The sequence below is a fragment of the Equus asinus genome, chromosome 5, assembly GCF_041296235.1.
Source record: "Equus asinus isolate D_3611 breed Donkey chromosome 5, EquAss-T2T_v2, whole genome shotgun sequence".
Classification (NCBI taxonomy): Eukaryota; Metazoa; Chordata; class Mammalia; order Perissodactyla; family Equidae; genus Equus; species Equus asinus.
This window is the reverse complement of record NC_091794.1, coordinates 41,635,786-41,649,652: the sequence shown is the minus strand read 5'-3', so window position 1 is coordinate 41,649,652 and position 13,867 is coordinate 41,635,786. Positions and strand designations below refer to the sequence as shown.

At 39.6% G+C, this 13,867-nt stretch overlaps 1 protein-coding gene across 5 annotated transcripts in view; it reads right to left on the bottom strand.

Moving 5' to 3' along the window:
• GNB4 (G protein subunit beta 4) overlaps positions 1–13,867 on the bottom strand; it is a 66,729-nt gene that overhangs the window by 36,277 nt on the left and 16,585 nt on the right. For 2 of the 5 annotated variants that reach the window (XM_070509382.1, XM_070509381.1), the window contains one exon: positions 3,615–3,665. The exons of the other annotated variants lie outside the window; for them this stretch is intronic. The gene's annotated coding sequence lies outside the window, so the exon portion shown is untranslated. The remainder of the gene's footprint in view (positions 1–3,614; positions 3,666–13,867) is intronic. 5 annotated transcript variants of the gene reach the window in all.

Genomic DNA, 13,867 nt, shown 5'->3' with positions numbered 1-13,867 from the left:
TATCTTTGTTTTTCCTCTTTCTACAGAACAATGTTCTCTGCTTCTCTAAGCACAAGACTCAGTTTATTTCTCCTCAGGTCACGATTAGAGCTCAAGATGACTATCTCAACTCCAAATTCCCAGAAGAGAGAATTTGTTTCTGGAATCTATCCTTCATTCACTTCAACTATAGTACAAATATGTTTATTCTTTCAGGATTAACTTAAAATTTATTTTGTCAAGTTAAAAAATAAATCCATTGAGGGGCCAGTCCCATGGCTGAGTGCTTAAAATTGTGCATGCTCCGTTTCAGCAGCTTGGGGTTTGCGGGTTCAGATCCCGGGTGTGGATCTACTCCACTCATCAGCCATGCTGTGGAGGCATCCCACATACAAAGTAGAGGAAGACTGGCATGGATGTTTGCCCTTGCTGGACCATACCCAAGATATCCTTGCCCCCAAATCCTAGAAACTCTGATTGATTTTGATGCCTCTTCATTTTCAGGGTTCTAAAAAATCCTAGGCAAGCAGGAACTGGTCTAAGACTTTCCTATTGAGCTGTTAATGTACTAAACGGCAGCATCAAGGGGCCCTAAAGGGCCTCAGAAATTTTAAGGCATTCAAAACCACCTCTTGCCTCCCCTCTTTTGTCTTTCCACCCCCAAAGCCACCCACATACAAGTGACCCACTAAAGAAGAGCTTTCTAGCAAGAGTTCCTCAGGAGAGACTATGATCTATAGCAAATGAAGGAGAGTTTCCAGCCCGGTTTCCCAAAAGGATGGAGGTACTATGAGTAAAAATGGCAAACAAAGAAAAAGCAGTTCCCTCATTACCACCACTCTGTGGATGGGGAACTTTTGGGAGAAGCCATGGGCCCTGAGTGTCCCTGCACATTTTTGCTGAGTGTGCCTAGAATACAAGGCCCTAGTCACTTTTACCTGAGCCATTTTTCAGGGCTGTATTTGGAGTAAGCAACCTTGACGGATAAGACAATGTCTCCCCTCCAAGACAAAGAGCAGAATGGCTTCCACTTACTATAAAAATGCTAAGTTCCCCAAGCTCAGTGTTTCTGGGCTGTGACACAAACTCAGTGCATGTGCAGCATCCATCCAGACCCACCTGAATCACCCCCATGGGAAGTGAGGAGCATGAGGAATCAACACAAACTAACATAAGGCCATGCTACTTGCTGGCTGTGCTGGAAGTAATAAGGTACTTGGTCTCTGACCAAGGAGACTCATGTTTTCTGCCAGCATCCATGAAACGGTAACAGACTAATTCATTGGCTTGTAAGTAGGTAAAATCCTAGACTCTTCACAGTCATTGACAAGGAAAAGGTTCATAAGATGAGGAGCCCATTGTGGAATATACTGAGTTTGTGGCACTTTCTTTTTTTTAATTGAGATAATATTGTATAAGTTATCATGTAAGTTAAGTTTGTACAATGTATTGATTTGACATATTTATATATTGCAATATGATTACCACTGAGGGAGGAGTCAGCTAACACCTCAAACACATCACACAATTACCATTTCTTTTTTGTGGAGAGAGCATTTAAGATCCAGTCTCTTCACAACTCTGAAGTATATAATACAGCGTGGTTGACTATAATCACTATTCTGTGCATTAGATGTCCAGAACTTGAATAAGTTGCAAGTTGTACTTCCCTTCTTATACAGATTAGATTCCAGGTCCAGCACTTCATCAACAATTTTGCCAGCACCCTAGTTTCTCTACCCTTCTATTTTGTCACATGTGACAGACAAAAATCACAACCTTGGATGAAGCCAACTACCTATTTTCTTTCGGCCAGCACTCAAGCAACCAAACATTGATAGAAAAAGTCAAACAACAGGGTGTATTAGTGAAGCCGGTACCTGAGGGTTACTGTAAATATTCAGTAAGTACCTGCTCACCCTTCAACCTTTTCCCAACAGAGATACACATGAAAAGAAGTTAGTCTTGTTAATTTGTTGTTTTCTTGTTTAACCTGAGGAGTGACTCAAGGGTCACAAGGATTTATGAGCTTGTTTTGCACAAGTAAAAGAATGCCTTCAAAGAAGTTAGATCACCAGACAAGCAAATTCCAGCTGCAGTTGATGCCCAGAAGTCTAACGGCCCAAGGGCTTACCTGGCGTGAAAGAAACACAATTTCCCCTTTGTTTCTCCAAAATTCCTCCCCCTAAGCCCATTAGCTCTATAAAACCCCCTGCTTCCTTCTTTTGTGAAGGCAGATTTGAGAGAACCTATCCTCTGCCTTCTCGTTTTGGCCAATTTGAATAAACCTTTCTCCATCTCCAAGCACCTAAGATGTCTCCATGATTGGCTTACTGCACATGGGCACATGAATTTGAGATTAAAAGGTTTGGTATCATTAGTTCTACTAGAAATTCATACCACCAATTTCAACTAGGCCCTCAAAACCAGCTGGCAACCCTATATGTAGCTTTTTAGTCATCACTTCCATTCTTACTATGAACTATTTCAATTCCTTTGAACTCTTTTCAACCTTTTGACCTTTTCACAATCCCTCTCGCAGCAGATGACCTTGCCTTCTGTATCACAGAGAAAGTAGAAGTCATCAGACATGAACTCTTTCAATTTTCCAGGACTAGAAATACAAAACTATACAAACATAACTGACTCATCATCTTATCCTCTTCCCGTCTATTATAATAGAGAGCTAACTTTTCTATCATTTGGGCCAATTCCTCTACCTAAGACTTAAATCCTATCTATCTCCACCTTTTCAGTAATCTTACATTTCTGATTATCCCTTTTCTTCTAGTATATTCAATCTCTCTCTTTTTTTCCTCCATCATTTTAGTCTTTTTATTAAGAAAAATTTCAAACACAGAGAAAGGTATAGAAATTAGTATAATGGACAGTCATAATAATACCCACCATGTAGGTTTACAAATTGTTAATATTGTTGCTATATTTCCTTCATCTTTTTTTGTTTTTGCTGAAGTATTTTATAGTCTATTACAGACATGAAGACATTTTACTCCTAAATACTTCAGTATACATTTCCAAAATATTAGGATATTTTTCTACTAAACCATGATACCATTAACAAACCTACCAAAATTAACAATATTATTTAGTAGCTAATACCCAGTCCACCTTCAAATGTCCCCCAGTAATCCACCAATGTCTTTTTACACATGTGATTTGTTCAAATCAGAATCCGATTAAAGACTACATAATGCATTTGGTTATCTCTCTTAAGTCTCTCCATCCAGAAGTATCCACACCTCCTGCTTTTTTCCTCCCCTAGGATACTGATTTACTGAAGAAACTGAGCCACTTGTCCTATAGAACATCAGACAGTCTGTTTACTTCATTATGGTATTAACTCGTCTCTCTAACCTCTATACTGCCTATAAACTGGAAGGAAGTTACAGCTATAGGTTAGATGATATTCACATCCAATACATTTGGCAAAGATACTTCTAGGTAACACTGTGGACTTTGTATTATAGTTCATCAGTATGAACTTAATAATTGTTTATGCTGCTATTAGTGAATCTGAGGTGGGTAAGTGTATTCAGGTGTTAACTGCTTAGTCTATTGTGAAATTATAATTCCTCACTCTCATCCAGCCAACAACAACCTGTGGGGAACCTTACACTTTCAATTGGATCCTTTCCATCAGAGGTTAAACATGCCAAAGTCTTGCCCTGTAAAAAACAAAAAAGACAAAACTCCTTGACTCCGTATTTCACCATCACTTACAGTCTTTTTCTATCTTTCATTAAGAACTTTCAAAGAGAGCTGCCTACACACGACCCCATTTCCTCACACCGAATTCTGTATGGTCAAGCCTCGTTCACGTCCAGCTGACTTCAGCTAAGTTAAAGCAGGCCTGCTGGAAAAGGAGGGGGCAGTTATAAGGCAAGGGGCTGTCTGAGAAATGCTGCTCAGCAACAAAATCGGAACACTTGTGATGCTCGAGCCAAATGAAAGGTAGCAAAATACACCACCTCAAAAAAACGCCTCTTTGGCATAAGGATTATTTTGAGAAAGCAGACACAGGAGAAACTCTGAAAATGAGAAGAGAAGTTACCCCTTTGAAATGGAAATTTACATTTATAGAGGAAATCTCCATTTGTAAGGGTGTCTCCCTCTCAGTATGAGGAAGAGAAGGTTGACTCTAAATCCCAAGAGCATCTTATCAGTGAACAAGCACGACTTAAATCTCCATGACAAGTATTACCCTTGTTTCCCTTGCTTATTCCTAGTAACTGTCCCTAACTGGATCCCCCCTCACCGTCTCCCACCCCCACCCCACACAGACCTTTCTTCTGTCTTCAGCTGAAGATGATATTTAAGCAGGTGGCTTGGGCTACCTCAGGGAGTTACTAATTTTTCCCCGAGCCCATCTCCCATCTCTACCTGAGGTACACATGTTAATAAACTTGTTTGTTTTTCTCTTGTTCACCTTTAATTACACGGGGTCTCAGCTGAGAACTCGGAAGGGTAGAGAGAAAATTATTTTTCCTCCCCTACACAGAAAACAGTAGACTTTCTTTGGATGTCTGAAAAGAAATGTCAAAGCTGCCTTTTCTGCATTTCATATCTGCTGCTAAAAAGAGGAACTAACTCTTCACTCTTTAAAGAAAACTTCTTAATTTCGTCGCTATGGAGAGAGAATATTTTGATTACACAGACTTTCTGTTGATCTTTTCTTCTCGCCCGACAACTGTTGGATTCCTTAAAATACCAATAAAGAGTGCATCTAGCATAGAATAGGTTGCAAACGACTTCCAGACAAGTCTAGAGGCTGACTAGGGTAAAATGAGAGAACAAGATAACCCCAGGTGAAACCTAATAGGATAAATCCTAATAAATCATGTTTTGAAGGTGAGGATCTCAAGAAGTGGCCAATCTGTGTATTGACATGGTCTGTGGGTATATAACATGGCTATAAAAGTTTTGAATTCTTGAGAAAGATATTGTCACAGGAGGTATAATTTAGTAAGGACAAGAGCTTTTCACATATTGAGGGGAAACTATTCAGGTTCAAAACTGATTCATCTTGAACTAAAAAGCTGACTTATGGCCTACCAAACATACATTGTACATCTGCTTAACCACTAAAGAATGCACTCTCTTAAGATAAGAATGCATACCTCCCTTCCTACACCCTATTGGTAACCCCCTACTGGTCCCTTTCCTGACATTACCGTCATGTTGCCCTGCTAATTTGCAACTGAATACCTCATTGAAATTTTGATGAAAATGTATCCCGGGTGTGTTTAATGTATGTTCTTTGTTCTAAAAAGATATAAGACTGTAGTGAACACCATGCTTCTCCAGAACACTTTCTAAGGCCTTCTCAGGTCATAATCCTCACGCGGGCTCAAGTATACTCACCTTATTTGTCTTAACTATACAATGGTTATTGGTTATTTTGCGTCAACATTTCTTGGCATAGTTGCAGCAGGATTTTAGGGAAACCCACTGGACACCATCTGGAATCTACCTTGAACCAGCATTCAGTACCAGGAGGGGCCCAGTGAGCCCACCAGGATCACTGCATTCTTTAGGGGACCATGGTGAGTTCTCCTGAAACCCGGACCTCCTTATTTTAAGTCAACAGTCCAGAGTTTATATGTGCTGTTTCAAACCTTAAGACTAGGTGTCTTAAGGGGGTACCAGTACATACCCTAGGTAAGAGGAACCTAGCGGGTGCACTCCTAGGAAAGAAAAACCTAGGGGGAACTTCCTAGGTCAGGGGAGCCTAGAGGGAACTTTGGGGTGAACTGGGCAGGCTGATCTTTTTTCCTTTTTTTTTTTTTAAAGATTGGCACCTGAGCTAACAACTGTTGCCAATCTTCTTTTTCCCCCCTGATTTTTCTCCCCAAATCCCCCCAGTACATAGTAGCATATTTTTTAATTATGGGTCCTTGTAGTTGTGGCATGTGGGCCGCCACCTCAGCATGGCCTGATGAGTGGTGCCATGTCCATGCCCAGGATTCAAACTGGTGAAACCCTGGGCTGCCAAAGCGGAATCTGCGAACTTAACCACTTGGCCATGGGGCTGGCCCCCAGGCTGACCTTTTTAATTTGGCTTTAAATTGGAAAGAACTGTGTTTATAAAGCCTGAACAAACTGCTTCATAGAGAAATGAGAGACTGAATGTGTTCAGCTCCGAAGAAAAGGGACATTGCTCCTCCCGGCCAAAAGGTGTTCTCAGGTAACTGAGAACCTTAGCAGGAGTGTTGGAGGATCAAATGCCTCCACTGTCATTCACATTAATTAATTAAAGGCTTGTTTGGGGAAGCCCACGTGAGGGTTTGTCATCCAAGCTCCAACCCCCATGGCAGTTTTAGGCTGCCATTGGGAGACAGTGAGGCATACAAGAATGTTTACAACCTCTCTTTAGGGAGTAACCCTCACAAGCAGCACACTTCTGACCCACTACGCTGTCCTTAGGAATTGTTCAGACTTTATAGCAAAACGAAATTACAAGAAAAGTGGGAAATCAAGATTCTAAAAGCCAGCCAGTCCCAAAATGGGCAGCCTCACCTCCAAACTCCAGCTGGCTTCATGCTGTGACTTGCAAGTGCTTAACGAAATAAGGATAGTTGTAATTGGCTGGCAAGATAACCCGGGATAATTTGAAATTACAGTGGCCACTGTGGGGCTCCTTTTTAAGAGCCAAGTAACAGAAATTTTTAAAGAATTGTGCTTGCCAACTTCCAGCACAATTGCTCAAACTAAAGGTTCTGGAAGCTGTAAATATTTACAAAGAACAGCAAAAAATATCTTACTAAGCTTGTTTCATGTCCTGAGGGCTTGGCTTAATAAACATCAGGTTAGAGATCCTGAAATATAGTCAGACATAATGCGGTCACACCCTATTTTGCAGTCAGAGATAGTTTCAGACAGGAATGTGGGTTGCACTCCATTCAGAGCTAAGGGTCCCACCAAGCTGCTGCCAGCCTCAGGGGGATGACATTGGCCATTAGAGGGAATGTTCCAATTAGATAAGATCATTTAAAAAGCACACTTAAAAAGCAAAAACTTCAACATTCCAAAATAATCTTACTGAAAGTTTTGTTGCAAAAAGCTAATCGAAAATTAAGTTATTAATAGTACTGAAAGGAATATATTAGGCCATGACTTTACAGACACCCCCTTAATCTACTCTCCAAGGTAATGAGACTCTGAGAGATGTTCTGGGAAACTGCTACCCTAAAGATTACTGGAACTGTTCAATACCTCCAGGTAGTTACTGTTTGGCCTGGCTGAAACCGACAAGGTATTTGAAAGGATTTAGCAAGTTAGCATCAGAAATTTGGCCAAACTGGGAGCTGACACTCAGAGCGTGATAGGCATCTTCTTTCCAGGTTTTCTTCCCTATGTTAAAATAAACCTAAGCACCCAAAGGGAAAAAAGCAAATTAGGGTGAAGCAGTTGGACAGGGAGAACAACTGTCCTCAACTTACAAACCCTTGTAAGACTGGAAACGCACTTCAGATTCCACCCAGTTCCTTTACATCAAAAAGGATTACAGCCTCGCCTCTCTGGTAACTGTTTTCTAGCTCATCACCAACTCCTAAAACTGAAGAAAAAGAAAAGGGGGAAAAAGGCCAGAAAAACTGCCACAAGAGCACTCTCGCCCAAAATCTAGCTTCTGTGTCTTCTCCATATTAGTAAAAAAACAAATAAATAAAAAGGCTTGAAGCAAAATTTGGATTCATAGCTAGGGAGCCTCATATTACTGTACCTGATTCATGGCAGTAATTTTAAAATAACTGTGGAGTCTCTATATGTATGTGTGTCTACATGTATGCTATATGTGTGTGATATTTTTACCTCTGGATGGTATAATTTCTAAAGAGCTCTATTCTATTGACTTAAAGTAAGTGCTTACAAAAAATTTTTCTAAACGCAATGAATCCAAATGTCTTTCCAAGTTAACACGACATGAAATAATCTTTGGTAAATAAAAGCTTGTCTAAGTTTGTTGGTTTGATTAAAATAGACATGTCCTTAAAATTATCAGCATTGGATGTGATGCAGACATGCAGCTTTTATTCTAAGTTTATTGGTCAAATAAGCTGATGTTATCTCTATTACAAAACTGGTTAACAAAAATAATAACTTAAAACAATGGCTAATTTCTTTCTAATGTCTCATGAAGTTTTTAGGCAATCTAAATAATTACTGGAAGCAAGCAAACTAAACAGATAAGAAACAGACAAAAGTGCTGGGTGAACTTCTAACAATAATTATGTGTTATGGTGTATGTGCTTAAACTGAGTTCCAAATCTCTTTGGCAACTTGAAACTTTGAAGTTTTGCTAGGTTAATTTAATTCATTAAATATCTAGATTGTCCCTAAATAAGATAGAATATTAGACATTAATTACTAAATATAAGTTTGTCTACTTTTGGCTTCTTATTACAGAAAAACTAAAGTGTTTTGAGTCTATTGGTAAACATGTCTTGGACTTTATTGAAAGGTTGTACTATGAAGTAGCATGTTTCTACAAATTATAAAAGGTATTTATAACTTGCCAAGCCACAGAATGCTAATGTAAAAGACAGTTCATAATTGCTTGCTTTTTGTTTTCACTAAGGTATGTAAGGGTTAAAATTCTAATTATATATGTAATTAAAGCTACTAAAAATTAATAAGGAAAACATCTTTGTATTCAAGGAAAGTAAAATGTATGCTTTCAGTAAAGAAGGTAAAAAGAATGGAAATATTTTTGTTTGTTTTGTTAAGAAAAATAAATTTGGGGGCTGGCCCCGTGGCCGAGTGGTTAAGTTCGCGCGCTCCGCTGCAGGAGGCCCAGTGTTTCGTGGGTTCGAATCCTGGGCGCGGACATGGCACTGCTCGTCAGACCACGCTGAGGCAGCGTCCCACATGCCACAACTAGAGGAACCCACAACGAAGAATACACAACTATGTACCGGGGGGCTTTGGGGAGAAAAAGGAAAAAATAAAATCTTACAAAAAAAAAAAAAAAGAAAAATAAATTTGTCCTAAAGTACTAGAAGGGAAGAAAGCAAGCACAGGACAAATTCTGAATGTAAAAAAGAAAGTGACAGAGGGTTGATGGAAGTAAAACCCTGAGGAGTTTTGTACATGGCCAAGTTGGCTAAGATTGAAAGGAATCTAATTAAGTAAATGACTTTTAATGTAAAAAGTAAGCTGGTACAAGAACTAGAATTTGGCTTTCTCTCTTAAAGGGGATAATTTTCTTAAACTCTCAGTCTGCTCTTGATAAAGAGGTTATAAAAGGTTTTTCTCTATCTTTGAGTAAGTCTACCTAAAGGACAGAAAATCTCTTTTGTTAAAACAATCTCCTATGTTCAAACAGACTGAGGTCTCTTTGTTAAGGTCTTTTTGACTGTTTCAATGTTCTGTTTGCCCTTGACTGTTTTGCTGTCACTTTGTTTGAATGGATAACTAAGCATTGCTTTAGAGAGACAAGATTAACAGACACTTGATCTTGTCTGACCAAGTGTTTGAAAACCTTTTGATATTTTTGACAAGCTCCTCAAAATTCATACCCTAAATGAAGTCTTTATTTTGACCTCTTCTTTGAGAATTTTCAGGAGGCCCCCGGGACTTCTCAAAGAAATCTGTTCTCTCTTCCTAAAAGGGAGGATACTAATTAGGCTTGTTTGGTAGGCAAAATTGCATGGGAAGCATTGTCAAGCAAATGATGATAAACCTCCTCAGGTTATATTATGTAGGTAAATATTATTCACTATTTTAACCCTGCTACCTTGCTTCCAACATCACAAGGGGAAAAGACCAGGACTGCATTCTATTCTAATTGGTTTACTGATGAGTCTTACCTAAACGATAATCAAGGACATTATCAAGCTGGATATGCTGTCCAGCCTCAAGAATGCCTGCTACTTTCTATTAACTCTCCTAACCCAGCAAAAGGTTTCCCTCTATAGACTCAAGAAATTGCCATGGAAGAAAAGAAACAAAGGTGGCAACAAAAGGGGGAAAATGATACTTTTGGAAACTTTCTCCCACAGTGGCTCATAAAGCTTATACTCATGGTGCTATATGCCCAAAATATAATCTAGGGAGACTATTTCATGAATGACTAGGTCACTTTCCCCCTCTGTAGGAACCCTTTGAGGTATGGCAATTGAACTCTGTCCAAATCCCACCATCTCAAGGATAAATATATCTTGTAATGATCTGTATGTTTTCACATTGGGTTGACGCCTTTCCTTCAGAAGAGCAATGGCTTTAGGTAAATTATTATTGAAAAGGATAATTCCTGTTTGAGGAATTCCTACCAAGTTCCTACACAGTAACTGGGGAACTCATTGCACCAGACAAACAATTAAATCTATTTGCAACATTTGGCTAATAACATAGCATTCCCACTGCATTGGTGGAAAGAACTAACGGCACCATCAAAACTCAACTGGCAAAGTTTTCAGAAGAATTTACTCTCTCATGGCCAAAATCTCTTCCACTAGTGCTCCTTAATCTTAGATCTACACCCTTTTGGTAAACATCAGCTGTCTCCTTTTGAAATAATAGGATGGCCTATGCAATTAGATGAGGAAATATATGAACCAACTTCACTTAAGGGAGCTATTACATTGTTGTCAGGGTCTCATTGAGATGCTTAAAAGAAATGAAAGCTTGTTAGCTGATTCTTTTCACAGAGAGCTCCCAGAACTTAAGGATCATGGACTGTAACCTGGAGAATTTATTTATTGGAAGAGGCATCAAATAAAAGACTCTTTGTAGCCCTGTTGGAAAGGACCATACCAGGTACTTTTAACCAATTCATGTGCTACAGAATCAAAAGGCATAGATTCACAGATTCACACTTCTTGTTTAAAAAAGCCCTCTCCACTTGAGTTGGTTTCAGTTCCTATTCCTGATATCCAATTCCCAACTGACCAAGAAAACTATCTCCAAACCAGGATGAGAAGAAGACAGCGTCTGTTCCAGACAGCTGTCCCAAGATTCTGGACCAGGCCTGTATTCCCAACCTTGTATCTCCTCATGTAAACCTTTGTTATGCTTAAACTGTACACCTATTTCATAATTGTTCCATTCAAGGTTTCAAAATGCTATCATACTTAAAGAAAGTGACTGATTTGGAATAGACTGGTCATGAAGGCCAGGCATTTATCAGGTGGCTCCTAATGGCACTCAATGATTATGTGGAACAAATCTCTGGCCTTGGCTACTGCCTAGATGACTAAAATATTGCACCCTGAGTTTCCCTTGGATGCAGGGAAGGATTCACACTGAGCTAACAATCAGGAATAGCCTTATTAGATAGTGAAATGTCTTTAATAAGAAAGGCTGTCCTTCAAAATAGAATGGCCTTAGATATTCTTACAGCATCCCAAGGTGGTACATACATGTATTATTCAAACTGAATGCTGTGCTTTTATACCTGGTGAGTCCTCCAATGTATCAACTCTAATAAAGCACATGAAAAAAGCAGGTGAATGCCTTAAGCGATCCTATACCTGGTCTTGATTTGTTTAGTTGGTTCCCTTGTGGTATTGGCTTCCATTTGCAACCTGGATTGCAATTCCTATTTCTATCACTCCTTGGAATTCTTGCATTAGTCATAATGTTCAAACTAATTTACTGTTTTCTCAGTGTTGTAAGATGGCATGCAAACTAAGTTAATGATTGCTCATCAACTTGAGAAGGTTGATCGATCCTTCAACTCTGGACAAATACCCTTTTCCTATTAAGGCTAAGCCTAAGAATTCATTTTTAAGCTAATCATCTCAAGTATTGGATTACCTGTTCTATAGCTGTTATAAACAATGTAACTACAGGAAGTCATGTAAAAGCACATGTGCAACATTTGAAACACTTCCCCTGTTAATATATACTTCTATGCTTGTCCACTATATCTGACTATTTCCCCCCCAGCGTGGATAACTGGGCAAATCAAGGAAATAAAAGTCTAGCACAGAAGGACATGATGGACCCAGGGCAGAAAGCAACCACCTTGGCACCGAGGGACAATATTTTGATCAGCAATGCTTTCTATCGAAAGATTATTGATCAAAAGGGGAAATTACAAGAGATTTTCACAGATTGAGGTATATGGGGTAAGTATTCAGATTCAAAACTGATTTGGTTTGGACTAAAAAGGGTGACTTGTGGCCTATCACACATACACTGTACATCTGCTTAACCTTTAAAGAAGGTACTCTTGGAGCTGGTCCTACGGCCCAGTGGTTAAGTTCACGCACTCTGCTTTGGCGGCCCAGGGTTTTGACAGTTCAGATCCTGGGCGCGGACATGGCACCACTCATCAAGCCATGCTGAGGTGGCGTCCCACATGCCACAACTAGAAGGACCTACAAGGAGAATATACAACTAGGTACTGGCAGGCTTTGGGAAGAAGAAGAAGAAGAAGAAAAAAGAATGCACTCTTAAGATAAGAATGCAGACTTCCCCTCCTATGCCCGACTGGTAATACCCAGATTAGTCAGTTTCCTGACATCACAATCATGTTGACTGCTAATTTGCAACCGAATACCTACGTATCCTGGGTGCGTTTAATGTATGTTCTTTGTTCTAAAAAGATATGACTGTACTGAAAACCATGCTTCTCTGGAATGCTTTCTAAGGCCTTCCTGGGTTATAATCCTCCCTCTGGCTCAAGTAAACTCACCTTATTTCTCTTATCTGTAGGACAGTTATTGTTTATTTTGCATCAACAGTAAGTAGCTCCCTCAAACTATACACCTAAAAGCAAGTTCAAATTCAGAAGTGAAGTCCTCTAGGGGCACTTATTCTGACTGGCAGAAAACAAGTCACCTAACTACTTGTCCTCCTGCAGTTCCTTGACGTCTATGCTCAATAAAGCACAGAAATCAGGGAAGTGGCAAAATGTTATACAACTTTGTGAGTTCAGCATGAGGAAAAGAAAAATATGGAAAATACAGCAGAAGAAAGAAAACCAGTAAGATGAATAGTCACCCACGACTGAAGAGATCCTCCACTGGGTATAGCCAGGCAGAGTAACTGGAGTATCAATTAACTCAGTCTTCTTTATTGAAAGTTTAAAATAATCAAGATCCAAACCTGAGAAGTGAGGAAACCAAAAAATATTCTCTCACTGCTCAGACTTTCTCTGAATTAATGACCCCAAAGCAAGTGATTATAGACATAAATAAAAGTTTTCCATCTACACTGGTTATATGCATAATAGGAAATTGAGTGGGGCTTCTAAGGACTCAGATCTGGTGAATGGCCCCAAACCTGAAGACAAAGAGGCATCAAGCAAGCTACCTTTTTAAAAAGCTTCCAACATATGGGAGCAGATTCATCCCCAAGGCTTACTAAACAGCCCAGTGGTGTGCTGGACACCGCACACACACTCACACAGCTGTGGATGAGTTTTACAATTATCCCTATATACAAGAAGACTGAGGAGAGGAGAGAAGGCCAGCTCCAACAGCTAGCCTCTTCAGATGTGTAAGTACAGTGTGTTCATGATGAGAAGAGAGTCTCTCCTCTATCCCAAAGAGAGAGAAAGAAAAAAAGAAAAAACAAAAATCAAGCCACAAATTGGGAAAAGATAGCTGCAGGCTAAAATTCAACTAAAGCATCTAGAATTTAAAAGCAATTCCTCCAAACTAATAATAAAAAAGACTGATGATCTCATAGAAACACATTCAAAGATATGAACTGCCAAATCACAACAGGAAAAACTGTAGAGGCCAACATACAAATGAGAAGATACTCAACCTCAGTAATCAGGGAAATGCAAATAAAATGATTGCAGGGAGCCAGCCGAGCGGCATACTGGTTAAGTTCATGAGCTCTGCTTTGGTGGCCCGGGGTTTGTGGCTTTGGATCCTGGGCGTGGACCTATACACTGCTCATCAAGCCATGGGGT